Genomic DNA, 16,382 nt, shown 5'->3' with positions numbered 1-16,382 from the left:
CCAGACTCAGGGGATGCAAATGAGGTCTGGTCTGTCACTCTGAAGACATCCCCAGCCAGATGTTCTGCATCATGGCAAAAAAAGAAACATGTCTAAGGAGAAACCAGATAGGAGATGGCTTGATATGAGCATAAGGAAGGAAAATGCACATATCAGAAGAGAAGAAAACATGTTTTTTTCCACTCATTGCTACTAGGAAGAGGCCAACAGGAAATAATGCACGGTGGTTTGATGGAGTGATAGTTTCTATAACAACTTGGTTATTAGTCAAAAAGACCCCAACACACACATTCCCCAGCTCGTCTTTCTCTCACAAGCATAAGCAGGATGCTGTGGTCAACATTCATGACTACGTTACACCCTGCAAGATTAACTGCCCCTTGTTTTGAAAAACAAGTTAACCGCATCCTGAAGGGGAAATCAGGTTTTTCACATACTGAGTTACTGCTGGTTCCAAGACAGCCTCTGCAGAGTGCACAGTACGGGCTGTTTGATTCAGCCTGGCCAGGTCAGTCCCTCAGACCCTGCAGACACCTAGATGAAGCCCCTCACCCTATGCAGAAGGTAAGTGGAATTTGCACAGCAAATCCAAAACCAGTAAAACGCTTATTTCCTGCATTCTACCACCATAATGTGAATCGGGACAAGAGGTTCCCCAGTATTTTTATCCTGATTTTTTGATGACACCCTGAACCTCCACACCTTTTCCCAGTCTCTCAGGCAAGACTCAGACTCACGGTACCATTTCTGTGTCTTTGTGTACATCAGGGAATGATTCTCCTGAGCTTTCCTTAGGTGTGCCTGAGAGCTTTGGCAGAATTAAAATCCTGCAACATTGCCCAAGCAAAAAGAGGGCTCTACAAATACATGACTACTGAGAGGTAGCATTGACTCATACAGAAATTTGTCGCCAGATAAAGACTTCAGTCTCTACTGTTCCAAACACCCATCCACACTGCAGCGTGGGGCACCAGAACCCTCATCTCCATCACAAAGAGATTCATGATCTGAGTGATACCTCCATGGTCAGGTTTTTCAGACCTCTCTGTGGGTCACAGGGAAACCTGCCAGTGTGACAACATCTATCTTCATCCTAGATATGAAAAGGAGTGAAGACCTTAAAATGGCCTGGAGGCAGCTCAAGTTCTCAGTAGCTTTTAAGTTTAAGATCCTTTGCACCCCCACAGAGTTCAGCATCAGAATCAGTGCACAAACTTTTGAGTATACTTAGCCCAACGTGTTGAATAATCCCTGTCTTTTTTTTAACAGATTCCAACAAGTCAGTCAGGTGGTTGGAGTGGGGAGAGCATATAAAGCACCCTTCCCTACTAAATATGTGGAAAAAAATATGGCTTTTTTTACTAACACAAAGTTTTATTGCTTTAGCTTTCCTGAGTATTTCTAAGTCTTACTACACCCACTGCAATACAATCCCATTTTGAATAAAGAGCTTAAGCCCTTTTACATACACAAAATGGTAAGATTTGCAATACTTTATCAAATTATGTCGTATGACAACTTTCTGTAAATTTAAGCCATTTGGTTGCAGATATCAAATGGTTCTATAGGGTTGTGTTGTATTTTTTATTATATTTCAAGGACTTTTGTTTTTGTCTAGGCATCATTATGGTCATTTCACTGTTAGATTTATTTTAACTGAAAATAACTGCTGCTGGAAAGGTACTTTGCTTTTCTGTGGAAGAGGTCATTAAAACGATGATGATGTCTAGATTTCAAATGAAAATCTAAACTACTCTGCTACCTCCTGCTAACTCTCTTCATCTGCATGCTACTTAAAGAGAATATCATGTTTTAGATAAGATGAGCTGGTTTACATTCCTTTCCCAATAGTACTTCAAGTGCTGTTCAATTTTGTCAATGTTAGGAGATTTTAGAATTGTGTATAATTTTATTATACACAATGATTCTGATGCTTAGTATAATTTTGTGGTTGTTCTGCTCTAATCTATTTTAATTCTTTCTTGCTTATTTTAATTTAGGGAGATACAGATGGTGTGCTTGGCTGTTGTTTTACCCATCGGTGGTCCTTAGCTCACATCCTGGGGCAGGGACACGTCAGGCCATTTTGACCTGTGTGAAGCATTACATCCCCATTGCTAACGATGACTTATCCCAGTTTAAGCATGCGATTCTTCTCTGACTGCTACTGAGCCTCATGGATATTCTCTGGCAAAAGTTTACAGGTGGTTGTAGGCAGGAGTTACCTCTTCACCTTGCGGGGCGGGGGGTGGGGTGGGGTGATAGCTTCTCTAAGTTGCAGGCGCTTCTAAGCAGCCAGTTATCTTTAACTGATGCTGTGGGCAAAATGGAGATGCAGAGAAGTTCACAGAGCCCAGTATGACTCAGAAGCTGCAGCATCTGCGTTTCTACTGACTAGTGCTAGCTGCAATCGTTCAGCTCCAAGGGCTTCTCCACTCCTCGCTGACAGAAAAGAGATTCCTGCCTGAGGAGAGTAAGGTGTTGCATGCCACGCATTTTTGCAGGCTGTTCTGGTTTTACCAAGGGTGAAACTGCTGTAGCAACCAGGAACTTTGAGATTTGACTGTCAGAAGATCCCACCTCCCGACAGCTGCTCAGCCCTTTTGCTGCCAGCAGGTCAGGGCACACAGCATGTTTTGCGGCTTCTCATCATAGAAGGGCACATGCCACCCACAATATGAATTTAAATAAAACCTTTACAGTACTTCCAGGCAAACACCCACCTCCAGCACATGAGGTTTAATCTTATTTCCCCCTGGTGGGCCCCACAGAGTATGGTAACAGCTGGGAGTGGTTTCTTGATGAGCATGTCAAATGGTGATAGCCCTCTCCTGTGGCAGAGAGCATTAAAAGCACCCTCAGTGTACAAGCATCTTCCCAAACATTAAGTGGAAAAACGTCATGAGGAACAAGGAAAACCGAAGAGCAGGTAGAATATTTTGCGTTTTCTTTCGTATTTTTATTTATATATGGGGAGAGGAGCGTTTATGCTTGCAGCCTGTAAGTTTCTTGCTTCTGCAGAAACATATGGGGATGCCCCCAAGCCAGGTTAAGTATCTCTGAGGCTTCAGTGCCCAGCCTCGCACAAGACATGGAGGGTGGCAAGTCTTCACGGCCAGAAAGGCTCTGGCAGCACAAGGCAGGACTCCCAGTCTCGTTCCTTTAGCGTCCTGGCTTTCTCAGAGCCAGTAAGTGTCACGGAAAAGGAGGCGTTCGGGGCAGTATCGGTGTCTCTGTGGGCTGCCAGAGAAAGTGCTTAGACCAGCCTCAAATGATGCGTAAGATTTTTGTAGCCTCTGGCAAACTGTTTCAACACAAATACTCCAACCACATGCAAAACAGAAAAGGAACACCTGCCTGGAACCCCTTTCCAGCTCAGCACACAAACACGCACGTATCAGAACCTCAGAAAACCTTGTTTCTTGCTTTTTTTCAGTGATGCCCAGTGTCCTCTAGGGCTGCGATACCTCATTGCCCTCATGTCCTTACCCTGCTTCTGTGAGCAGCACATCAGCCTGGCTTGGGGGTTATTTAGCACTTTCTTGCCAAAGGAGAGCAGGGAAGTTGGCTGTAAGTCGTTCTTAAAATGGGTCTGGATGTAATATGGCTAATGATGCTTATTTCTTACTGCTGTAAAACCCAGCTGGGTGTGAGAGCTGCCTGCGATTATTATCCCGTGGGCTTTTATCCTCTCATGCGAGGGCTGTGTTGGGAATGAAGAGCGTGCATATACTTAAACAGATACTCAAAGCAAAACCCAAAATTTCCAGAAGTTTTAACTTGTTAAAAGTAATTAAAATACATGAAATGAGGTGAAAAAAAATTCCCCCCCCCCCTTTTTTTTTCCTCAGACTCCATCAGTGTGTTCTTCTCAATTTAAACTTTATAGCTGAGATGGTAAACCAGGCTTTATTTCGCTTTCTGGTCATATAAACTTTTATAGATATTTTTAAGACGATTGACTGATTGTTTTCTTGTCGTTACTTTAAACAATACCAAGCTTCATGAGAATGGTAAATATGAAATAACTTTTTGTACAGCTAAACCCTTCTGTTGTCTTATACAACATTAAAAATACAATATAATGAAGTCATTACTGCATTCTGCTGGGGCATAATCTGACCTGTCTGTTCTGGGTCCCAAAAATACTAAAAGGTTCCTGATAAAATTAGTTACGACCTAAACTGAATTTCTTTCCTTGATCTCTCCTGCTACCTGCTGGTCAAAGTGTTTATTGTCTCACAACATTTTTGACTCGATGAAATTCAGTAAAGAGGGCAACCGGAAAAATTAGGACCTTACATTGGTGTTGCCTGGCAATTTTCTTCTGTTTCTTTTTTTCTTGGTTTCTTTTGCTTATGGGTCTGGTCGCTGGCTTCGCTTCTAGACCGACTGGTTGGCTGAGCTCTCTAAACTCCTTCTGCAGACCATAAGAAGTTTTAGAAACAGCTATGTCAGCTGTTTAAAAAAAGATGGAAATTTCATCCCACTTTAATTAGCAGCGTGTCCTGGCTTTGAGAGGCTGAGGCTTTTCTCCTTTACAGTTTCGGTATAGAAGCTCATTACTGTGGGACAACTAAGTCTTCCTGGAAACTCACCTTTGGGAGAGGCACAAAACAATTATGGAATCAGGTACACCTTCAAACAAGAAGTCGTTTCACATTATAAATCTGAGGCTGAGCCTCTGCTGTTCTCCCAACTTTGACAAAACCTGTTCTACTTAAAAGCCATCCAAGGAGCTTCAGCTGTGTGATGCTAACAGGGTAATGGGCTTGATTTTCCACCTCACCAATTTCAGAATTGTTTCTACTTTCATTTCTATGTTGAGCCGAGAGGCATGCAGCTGGAGAGGCATCCTCATTTGGAGTCCATGGATGTGACAAGGGTGACACCTGTTCTGCCCCTTGATCTCTTTGGAAAATGCATATACTTGTCTGGACCGAAAGGTGTGTGTGGGTTTTGTTAGTGGGTGTGTCACCATGCGAGTTCAGCATCCAAAGTCACCTTTGGAAATGGGATGCAACTGGTGGTGAAACCTGGTAGGTAGAAACCCTGAAGGGGTAAGGATAGGAAAGTCTAATTCCCCTTTCTGTGGAACAGACACTGAAATTCCATTGCTCTTTCCTTCTGTGGGCAATCAAAGGTTGAGGTTAACTTTGCATCAGAGAAAAAAAAAAAATCTTTATAAAGCTAAATACCTATTTGAAGGACTGGGCTCTCCTGTATGTGTCATTGAGAGATATGACACTTGTGAATGTTCAAAAAAGAGTTTAATGCAGATTCTGGAGTAATGACTACATTAATAATTTTCTGGGCAGCCTCTGTTGATGTCAATTGTCCTGTGAGAGGACAGAGAGAGATCATCCATTCCAATGGACTGGATGCTGGCGGTTACTTCTCCTCCAAAAAGAACAAGCAAATAACTGTTCTAGCGTTCTGCACCTGGAGAGAGGAGTCGTACCCCAAATGCTCCTTTCCTTCACCACTATGTGTTCCCAGAAAAACCTGCAGGGACACTTGCTGTCCTTATACTTCCAGTGCCCAGAACCTCATCTGCATTTATTCTCAGAAATAAGGAGTTCTTGTCTCTGCTGGAAAAACCATCTTACCTTTTGCTCTGCTGCTCCAGCTTCTGGCTACAGGTAGGTTTCTGTCCAGGTTTTCACTCCTTGACAAAAAAAGCTGGGCTGTCTTGGAAAGAGATGCGGACAAGCAGGGCGTTGTTTGTTTGGGGAACTGGGAAAGGTATTTTGAAGATGTGCATGAAGGTCCAGGGGGAGATCTCTGCTCCTGATGTTGTTCTTATTCTGACAGAGAAATTTTGCTGTTAATCCTTGTAGCATTTCTTCGCATGAATGAAGGACAAAACTTGCAGTCAGTGGTCACCTCTGTCAAAACTGAAAGAGACCGTCAGCTAGGAAAATCTTTAAAGGAAATCTCAGTTGCCAACTTACCAATTCTTGTTGTATTCCAGTTTTGCAAAATTGTTTTCTTCTTAACAAATTTAGAGTGTTAGGCTGCCATTCAGAAGTCTAAAATCTGGGACAGTTTTTTTTTCTCTTATTTAGTTCATATCAAAAAATCATTGGATTTTTTTCCTTCTGTGACTTATGAACTTCCTTTCTGTGGAGGAAGGCTGAACTATCTAACGCCTACCATAACGTGATGCGATGTCCACCGCTTCTCCTCGCTGTCTGGGACAAACACACCGAAAGCTGACATACTGGTCTAAAAGTGTTGCAGTGTGATACCTGATAAAGTACATGTTTCAGCAAGAAAAGGAAAATGGGCATTACAAAAGGCAGGGAAACTTGAGGTTGAGAATTTTATTATTTTTTTTTTAGATATTTTGAGATATTCTCTGTGGCTTCTCACTTCTGCTTGTATTTGCATTGCTCTGCACACCTTCTGCAGAGCTTGCGCCGCACTAAGGAATATATGCAAGCGTGTTTACTACTTTCTGCTTGTGTCGAAAAAGTAAGTGTCACGTTTTGTACCAGCTTTACTGTATTTAGTAAGTTAGGGGTTGGTTTGTGCTGCTGAAAGGCTTCATTCAAGAAGAGCGAAGACAAATTATACCAACTTTGGGTTTGGTTTAAGGTTTCTGGAAAGTGGGACTAAAATGTCCTACAGCCCAAGGCAAAGTTTTACTGAGGTTTTAATGTTGCATTTTTCTGGGGGAGGTTCAACAGAATTAACACATGGTTGGGAGGTCAACATTCTGAGAGGAGCAGTTTAAAGGACAGCATCTTTCTGGAGAAGTTAAAAATGCTAGTCCACCAGACAGTGCCTTATCCGTACTGTAGGCATGAGCTGTGTGAGCTTGTTTGTTCAACATATTATCTCAGACTAACTTATTTTTCTAGATAAAGGTGTGGTGCCTATTTGTTTTGTATTTTATGCCTGCCTGAATTGTCGGCTGTCCGATTTACACAGCTCAGAGACTTCTTAGATGGCCGGATTCGTATTGCTGCGCACATCAACACTTACTGTTGCCCACCTTGTATTCCAGACCAAATCTTAAATTACAGACTTCTGAAAGAGTCCATAAGCAGAAGTTAGGCTTTTATCACCAGGTAATTAGTTCCTATCTCAACAATGCAGTCCATCTGGATGTTTTTGCCTTTGCCCTGCTGTCTCTTGAGCATGTAATAGGTGTTTTCAAGGTATTGAAGAGAGGAGGTGGCAGAGCTCAGGGCAGGTGGTGCTTCCCTTCAGCTGAGTAAGTGATGGACCAAGTTTACCTCTGAGCTGAAAAGATTAGTATTTTTGAAATATATTTAATTTCTTGCCTCTTTCTTTGCATTATAATGACCAGTGGTGTGACCGTCAGTGGGGTTGGGTACCATTTTTTTGGGAGATACACTGTTGTGCAGGGCTGCTTCTATTTGTGCAAAGAATGTCTTGTGTTGTGTTGACAGCTTGGGGGTTTATTATTACTTGCAGAGTACGTAGGTAAATATGCCTGTGAGAATATGATAAAACACTATGCAACTTGCAGTGAGGCACTCGAGAACACATAATATCAAACTTTTTTCACTCTTGGGACTTGAGCTCAGGGTTGCAAAAGGTTTAAATGATTATTGTTTCATATTTCTACTGACTAACAGTATTTTAAAAGCCAAACATAATGTATACCTCCACAAGACTTTTTTTACCCACTAGTAAGGAACATCTCACTTGTAAATAGAAGATGGATCAAGTTTCTGCTTTTAGTGTTGGGCTTGGTTATTAAACCTGGGAGACATGGCTACCTGAGAGATGATCGAGGTGAATTAAATAAATACTTGCCCATTTTCATAACATAATGAACTGGCAGTTTTTCCACCCTATTATGTACTACACTATGATTAAGATATCATAGGATATCTCAAGTTAGAAGGGACCCATAAGGATCACGAAGTCCAACTCACTGCTCCTCGCAGGACTACCTAAAACTAAACGATATGACTAAGAGCATCATCCAGGTGCAACTTGAACTCTGACAGGCTTGGCATCCTGACCGCTTCCCTGGGAGCCTGTTCCAGGGACCAGCCACCCTCTCGGTGAAGAACCTTTTCCTAATTGTCCAATGTGAGTGATTCTTAATGGAGAACATGAGTTCATTCTTCTATCTTATCTGCTTCTGAACTTTGAGCCGTACTGTTTTTCAGGATCGACCATAAAGATTCTTCAGATATTTGTCTTTACAATCTGATGATGTTATTTTTTAACTGGCATAATTTTTTTTTGTGTAGTTCCTTTGGTTGGCATAATATGTACTTGCAGAAGACCCATGTAGAGTTTGAGCTTGGATGTGATCTTCTGCTTCCTGGTTAGAAAAGCATAGAATGGAGGTACGCGTACTTGTTAGAACAGGCAGCCACATGTCTGTGAAGGAGGGTATTTTTATGGTAAAGACAGTGAGACTGGCAGTACACAGTCTCCTGAGCAATTAGAGATAACCTTATCATGCACCGCTGTAACAATTTGGAATTGCCATTGGACTTCTCAGAAATGAACATCGTTGGCTACAACCCCATCAGTTTGGGATGGATAAATATCATGTCTCTCTAGACTATGTAGTAAAGATTCAAGTATTTCAGAAGTAGGAGAAAGGTACAATGAAAATGAATGACTATGAGAGTGTTTCGCGCTATTACGGTTTAAATTGGAAAGCAGAAGTGTCACTGCACAGATTTTGACATGAGCATTAAGATTTAAACAGTCTTTCATAGCACATCACTTGTCAGCTCCCAGCACGTGACTTTGACTTGTACCATGTTAGTTATTTCACTCTTATGTCAAAAACATTTTTGTACTATTTCACTACTTGTTTTCTTTTCTAGAATGCTCTTTCCTATAGATTCGCCCCAAATCCAAACCGCTGCACCAGCTGCTAAGAAGAAAATCAACTCTATCCCAGCTGAAATCGGGGCAGAATGAAACTTGGTAATTTTGGGGAGGAAATTTAAGTGTGTTCAAAACTGGAATTAAGCCCAAATTAGTAACTTTCACTGCTTTAGCAGACTGAAGGCAGTTTAATTAATCCAGCACTAGTAAGTGGTGTTGTGTTGCTGGCTTTGAAAGGTATAAATTAATGCTTATATTTTTATTTCAGCACACTGATTGTGCTACAAATAAAGGGCATAACTTATTGTACGTATGTGGCAGAATAATTAGAATACACCCTTAAAGAGAGAAGAAAGGCAAGTGTTTGCATTTCTTGTGGACACTAGAAAACAGGTCTGCCTTAGGTCCACAGATGTCCTTAATAAAGATTTTTGTCCTGGCAGCAACAAGATAATTATGCAGGTTTTAATCTTCTCAATAATTCTGAATAAGAAATGAAAATGACATTAATTTCATTCCTGCTTTCTGACCCACCAAGATAATTTCTGCCTGAGTTGACCCGTTCAGATTTGTTCTACTGCCTCAGAAATTTGTTGTGGGTCGCAAGGGGTGCGGGCTGATCTCAGAAATAATCAGGGCTTTTTTAGGACAATGCCTCATTCTTCTGTCTCCTTAGCTGTGCCTTTTTAAATGGGGATAAAGATTTGAGAGGGACTTGGTGTTTTGGGGGTTTGGTGGCTTTTTTTTATTATTATTTTATTCTCAATTTTTAAAATTGACCTGTCCCTATCTTTCTCTCTCTCTCTTTTTTTTTTTTTTTTTTTTTTAATGAATCCTCTGCCTTTCTTGGGCTGTTGCTTTTACAGATCGGAATTAGTGAATGCCTTCTGATGAAATGTCTTGGAATATTGGGAACAGCTGCCGTTGTACTGAGCCATGCCCCACATACACGTAGCGTGAGTACCTTTTGCAATGGGGGCCATCCCCGTGTACTGAGGACCGAGGTACACAAGCACCATAGTCAAAGGAGGCTCCCTGAGAACAGCAGTCGGTCTAGGTGTTTTCAGTCTCTCCTTTTATTTCATCGTATTGCTAAATATTTTTTTCACCCCTGTCTTACTGATCCCTCTAATTTAGCACAAAAGTGGGTATGTGTGATCTGTGCTTGCATTTATAATTCTTATGCTGTTTTCCATGGTCTAAGGCTCTTCACCGTGTCCTGCAGCATGAGCCTTATAATGCAGTTTAAAGACATTGGAAAGTGAGAAATTATACAAAATTTTCCACCAAAAAGGAGACACGGCTTTTGTTTTAATTCCCTGTCCTGAAAAACCTGCCAAACTCCTGGACAGAGTGCGGAAGGAGACTATGAGTTCCCCCTTGAAGTGATCTATTAATTATTATCTTTTACATGCAGAACTCTGAACAGGGCCATTACTGTTTATTTTAATTGACCTATACAGCAGGAGCATAGTTCCCTTAGATATTTGTAATCTTGTTTTATGTGCAAAGAAGAAACCTGTAGTAGTGCTGATGCGGATCAGTTGAGGATGTGCCTTCCCAGGAAAGTAGATACCTGACTTTCCCTGCACACGGGGTCTGGTTTCCCAAGGGGTCATTGAAGCCTTTTGAGCGGAATTGACCAGTTACAGTGTCTTGGCTTGAAGGTTCGTAGGGAGCGAGCCCAGCCCCCCCAGAGACAGTAGGGCTGATGGGGTTTCTGACGTGCCACGCGACTAAAGCACTTTCCTAGGGTAAGGTGAGGTGCCGAGGGTGAGAATGAAAATCTAATATCAGTTCCAAGATATGCACATGAATAGTCTGTTCCAAGGTAATGATGTTAAAATTAATACCGCTAAAGAGAAGCCGGTTACTGGTCCTGCTGGACAGGGATACAGAGTTCATTAAGTACAGGAATCAATGGCACTATGGCACTGAGTAAGACAGAAGGCAGCTGGCTGGGGGTGGGTGGGAGTCTTTAAAACAGAAGAAATATAAAGATTTGATGGGAATTATCGTCTGTGGAAAAGCAAGAGGCAGTTCAACTGAGCTGCAAGAAAATTACATTTTCTTCCTGGTTTAGAGTGGAAGGCAGAGGCACAAAACCATCATAAGAGCAGAGATTTTGTTTCTCCTTGCTGTTTACCATGGTCCAGCTGGAAAAAAATGGCTAGCAAGCAGTGTCCAGAAAGCCACTTGGTGCTTCCAGACACATGCAGGCTGTCTGGGTATTTTTTTCCCCCTAACACAACCAGAATTTGAAAACCAAATCTAATTTGTAAGGAATTTTAAGAAGGGCCGTTTCACCCTGGCTGACTTGCTGCTGACACTGGGCGGGGGGGGGGAGCAGCCCTCACGCTGCAGGGGGGTTGGTGATGTCACACCTTTCATTCTTCAACCTGTAATTCCAAAATCAGTTGTGGAAAGATGTGGGAGATTTGTTTGTTGTGTGGTGTTTGGGGGGGGGGTGGGGGTGGGGGTGGGGGTGTTTTGTTGGGGGATTGTTTTGGGTTTTTTTCTTAATGCAGCAATAACTAGTTAGTAAAATTTCCTGACCAGCATGGGAAGGTTATGAAAACAAGTTGTTGCTCCATTTAACGTCGCAAGGTAGCATGTTGCTCAGAAATACAGGTTTTTCCCTACATCAAAAATACTAAAAGAAGGGGGAAGGATGGGCATGTAGGGAGCTAAAATTTTCCAACTTTTTGCTTTCTTTTGAACCCTCATTGGAGTTAATGTGCTTAGATTTCTAACAAGAGCTGATACTAGTGAGAAGTCAAAGGAATTAACAAAGTGAAGTCAGGAGAAAGCTGCAGCGTAGACCTCAGGTAGCCAAACTACTGACAGCCCCCCCCACCACCACCACAAGTAACACCTGAAAAAAACCAGCGAGGATCCGTAACTGCTGCTTGTGTCCCACATCTTGCTTATGTGACCAGGACAAAAGCGAGTGTGTTACGGCTAAGTGCTGTTTCTGTTCACAGTCTTAATTTTGCAATTTCATCTTCAGATTGCCTCAACTCTGTTTTGCCTGTGGTCTGAGAATAATAATCAAGGGGCAACTGACAGTGGACCGTAACTTTGTCCTTCTCAGTCATTCCTGTGTGCTGCCACCGTGTGCTGCATGTCGGAGGGGGACAGGCAAGTTACAGACGATGGGACGTTATCGTGAGCTGCAAAATAATTCTGCGCGCGTGCATTGGCACGCCTGAGAGCTGAAAGACTGAGGCAGCATATTACAAAATAGTTTCCAGTTTTGCTTTTCAAACAGGAATTCAGCCTTCCTTCTTCCCCGAGTAACTCTGTGCAGGGCAATGAAGTGTTGTTTGCATACCTTCCCTATAGAATATTGGTAGGTGTTCATCACCGCGCTTAAAACTCTCAACCTTCCTCCTGCACCCTGTGAGAATTACTTCATCCCTTCACCAGGAAGGTGGCTTTCTCAGCAAGCTTTGATAAAACTAGGAGGTTTATTAGAAAAGAACTGCTGTAAAAGAGAACTTACTATTTAAAGGTTCCTAGCGGTGGTTACTTGAGCAGACCCTGTGATTAAATTTGGCGTATCGCTGCCAGATGAGCAAACATCCCTGTTGTGCAGATGTGGAGCTGAGGGACCCGCCTGACGTGGTGTAAGCGAGTGGCCAGGGTCAGAGCACTCAGCTACTTCTGATCCAGACTCCTGCCCAAACCACAGGATCACCATTTCCCTTTTCAGTTCTTTTTAGATCTTCTACGTAATTTTCTCTAAGGTTTTTCCAGACAGTAGATAGCGTATATTATAATAAAGGAGATAAGAATCGGTTGCCTCATTGTAGTTATACTGAAGCTACTATGTACAGGCAAAAAGCCATGAATGCAAAAAATAGCAATTGGGAAATCTTACTCATCTCACAATGTGCTTCTGGTGGCTTGAGCTGAGCAGGGAACAGAACGTAGACAGCGTTTCAGCTGGAGATGTCTCAGAATAATGATACATAAAATTAGTTCAGACTGAAAAATGATTCCTTCCAAAGCAGCCCGAGCATGAAGGTATCAGCTTTCTGTTAAGCCCGAGATGGCTATCATTAATAGTCCAAAGGTCTTATGACACTTAAAACTAAAGCCTATGTCTTGTTCGAGCTCTGGTTTGGTGACTGTGTTCTGACCCTTGCGTAACTCCTGCGATTCCAGCAGGTTACAGTATCCCACGCCTCCCTTTCCCAGAAACCCAGTTTCCGAGGGATGCTGAAAGGAGGAGTGTTGTGTGCCAGCAGAGAGGCTGAATTTGGGGTTCACTGGGGGTGACCCGGCTCCCAGGGGCCGGGAGAGCTGCACACTGAGAGCGTCGAAGCAGCGTTATCTAACTGTCCATCCCAGTTCCAGGTTTGTAATAGAAAATGATTCATCTGCCATCACCAAGGAAACCAGGGAGTGTGGCAGAACATGCTACTTACCTCGAGCTAGAGTTTGTGTCCCTTTCCTTTAGAAATCATATGGTTTGTAATACAGAGTTGTTAAGTCATAGGAAAATTCCTACTTGGCCTGAAGTGCTGTCTCTTCTCCTGTGAAAATTTAAGCTTTTTGTTACTACCAGAAAACAACTGGATTTTATGGTACAGTGTCTCACAGATTTTAATTTACTTGTTTCAGGCATGTGTTTTAATTCATTACAGTGATCCGTGCACTATGCCTACTGTTTAAAAAAATACAGAAAAAACGTTAATTGTCACAGAAGCTAAATTCAGTAGTTGAAATTAATTTAAGCTAATGTAACCTGTGATACTTTACGTTGCTTGCTTTTTCTATTCCCAGGGAGAAATCTTTCCCCAGGGGGCTGCGATTTGATCTGCATCTGTGCTGTTGAGGGGACGGAGCTGCAAGAGGAAGAGGTGGCGGAGGACGAGCCAGGAGATGGCAGCGGGGCAGATTGCTGCCCACTGCTCCAAGGAGCAGATGAAGTGGATAAAGGAAGGCAGCTCGCCCCTGTGGTGGTATCAGTGTTGGAATCCCTGCAGGAAGTAACTTACCGAATTAGATAACATTTCCAATTTGCAGCTCGTTTCTAATTAATTCCTAATGTCTCTGATCCCTCTATTTTTCACGCTGCTGAAGGTGTACGACCCTAAGTAGAGCCGCTGAGCGCTGCAGGTCCGTATTGCGTTGCAGTGACTCTTCGCTGTGGCTCTTGCCAGTGGAATTGGCTGAGCAAGATTAGGAATTGCACTGAGCCCAGAGAGTTTTGTTCTCAAGCATTTGCTGAATATGCTCAGCAACTTGGGGCTGCAGTGAGAGATTTGTCACCTCTGTCAGTCTTCAGAAACCACTGTGATGGTTGGTGTCACTTATATTGCGTGACTGGCAAGGAGTAGGAGGATTTTTAGGCTCGGTTTATGGCAGAGTAGAGATGCATTTACTTGCATGGGAAAGAGCAGGTTTTCCAGCTGAATGAGTGCAGCGTGTTTCCCAAAGGGAGCTGCAGTGACTGGGAGCATCATCCGGCTCTGCTCACCGGCACGGTGGTGTGAGAGCAGCCGGAGCAGCCGATCCCACTGACCTGTAGTGTGTGGAGATAGTCAGCGTTATCTGTGCATCTCCTGTGCCACTTCAGCAGAACCTCACCCCACCTGATAAAAAGCCCTATCTTGTTGCCTGTGTTTCCTGATTTCCACATGTTATATAGAACATATAAAATACTTTTGACTCCTGATGGGTGGTGACCTAGCCGCTCCCCTAGCGAGTCCTTGTTTCTTCCTTAGTGACTTCTAGCATTAAATACAAAACTGAAGCCCACATCAACAGGAGAAACCTCGGGAGACCTCAGCTCAGACTGGCGTGGCCCACACTGAGCAAGGGTGGCCACTTTGTCACGTGTCCCAGCCGCTGCTTGACAGGGGACTTACAGAAGGAGATGCATGGGAAGGTCACCCCATGTGGCAAAATGAAATGAATGGTGTTTGCTGTCTTCTTGCTTGTTAGTTCTTGAGGTTTTTCCTGATACTGACCATATCAATATTATTCAGCCACCAGAGATGTATTGCTATAAAATAAATAGTGTTCATTAGAGAACACTGCATGGAGGAGGTGGCACGAGGTGACTAGCTGTGACTGAAGTTTCCTTATCCATGTGCCTTGAAGACTGAGCTAGAGGGATTAGCTTCCCCCTGTGAGTAAAGGAAAGCATCGGTTTTACTCGGAGCTTCCCCAAAATATGTGTAGTAGATCGTGTGCGCCAGCGGAAGGAGGTCCGATGCAGGCGGCCAGACTGATTTCACAGGGGCTCCTGAACTTGTCTTCACCGAACTTGTCTTCACCAAGCTTCTTCTGTGTGCTGCAGGGTGGAAATAAAGCAGGGGGTGGGGGGGACGGATGGATGCAGGCTGGATGGACAGACAGCTGTGGGCACACTGGGGTCACTTATGTGCTGCCGCGATCCACTTGGTGGTGGGAAAAAAACAGGAGGAGAGGCTTGGAAAGAAGTGTGCATCAGTGTATTTCTTGTAGCGCCAGGGATGTTACACCCATTGTGGGGAATCCGTGTGTTCCTACGAGGGTTCTGCCCTACAGCCTGCCTATTCAGGGGTTGCCAGCAGCCAGCTCAGCCCAATACAGACAGCACTGTCCTCACTTGCTCTCTGGGGTTCTTAACAGTGGAAAATCACTGGGATACAGGATCACCCTTGCCAAACTCCTCCGTCTGTGATGTTTCTGGAATGATCTTTGCCCCACTGCCTTTCAGTGGGAAGGAGGCAGAAGGCAGTGGAGAATTTGCCCTTCTGAGTTTCCCACTTGCCTTATACCCAGTGACAAATCCCTGGAACGCCAGCCCCACACTAGTAGGAGCTGGTGTAACTCCAAGGGGGGGAGGGGGGAACGCGAAAGGAGAAACAGCAAAACCCACGCCGTGCAGGGGAAGCAGGGTGTGCTCAGCATCAAAAAGCCAGAATGGCTCAGACTAAATAGATGATAAAATATTTTCTTGATAAGCAGGGGCTGCAGGCAGCTATTGCGAGGTGAAGGTCAGTCCTCTAGTGACTGGGAGTGAGGGCTGTGGAGAAGGGGGTCGGCATGGCTGTAGTTCGGCTGCAGAAATGCTCTGGGCTCTGCTCCTGGCTGGGGCTGGCACTGAATTTTGCCAAAACGGGGAAACTTCAGAGCTTCGGGGGCCAGGGCGTGAGCACTGGGGCGACGTGGCGTCCCCTGGAGCAGCCGTCCCTCATCCAGCCCACACAGGGAACAGAAAACTGCCTTTTTGCAGACCTTTTAAATTTTGTTTGCGTCCTTCCATTCTTAGGCATTTTTAATTAAAGAGCAAGAGAAAACCCAACCTCTGGCGGTCTCTAACTATATGTTTTTAAGGCCGAGTCGCTGAGTCCCCTCCCTGCCCGCACCCTCTGTCTCCAGCCTTTGAACAAGCTGGCCTTTTTTTTTTTTTTTTTATCACGGGCGACTCCAGTACAAATTGGGCGTCCTGCAAAACCAAAGATTACCGGTTCCGCAGCGCCCCGGGGCCGGGGGGAGGACTCCGGGGTGCGGGCGCAGCCTGGCCGGGCACCCTGCCATCCCGTGTCCCG

The 16,382-nt window shown here is 43.9% G+C and overlaps 1 long non-coding RNA gene across 2 annotated transcripts; it reads left to right on the top strand.

Moving 5' to 3' along the window:
- The first annotated feature begins 473 nt into the window (after positions 1-473).
- LOC121099087 lies at positions 474-13,865 on the top strand. Of its 2 annotated transcripts, none has more exons than XR_005831413.1 (4): positions 474-564; positions 8,829-8,931; positions 9,699-9,788; positions 11,843-13,865. It is a non-coding gene; the product is annotated as an uncharacterized LOC121099087 (long non-coding RNA). The 2 variants fall into 2 exon arrangements; XR_005831412.1 differs by lacking the exon at positions 474-564 and adding an exon at positions 2,766-2,929.
- Positions 13,866-16,382: the final 2,517 nt, after the last annotated feature.

The sequence above is a fragment of the Falco naumanni genome, chromosome 18, assembly GCF_017639655.2.
Source record: "Falco naumanni isolate bFalNau1 chromosome 18, bFalNau1.pat, whole genome shotgun sequence".
In the NCBI taxonomy this organism is placed as follows: Eukaryota; Metazoa; Chordata; class Aves; order Falconiformes; family Falconidae; genus Falco; species Falco naumanni.
This window is presented reverse-complemented; position numbering and strand designations above follow the sequence as displayed.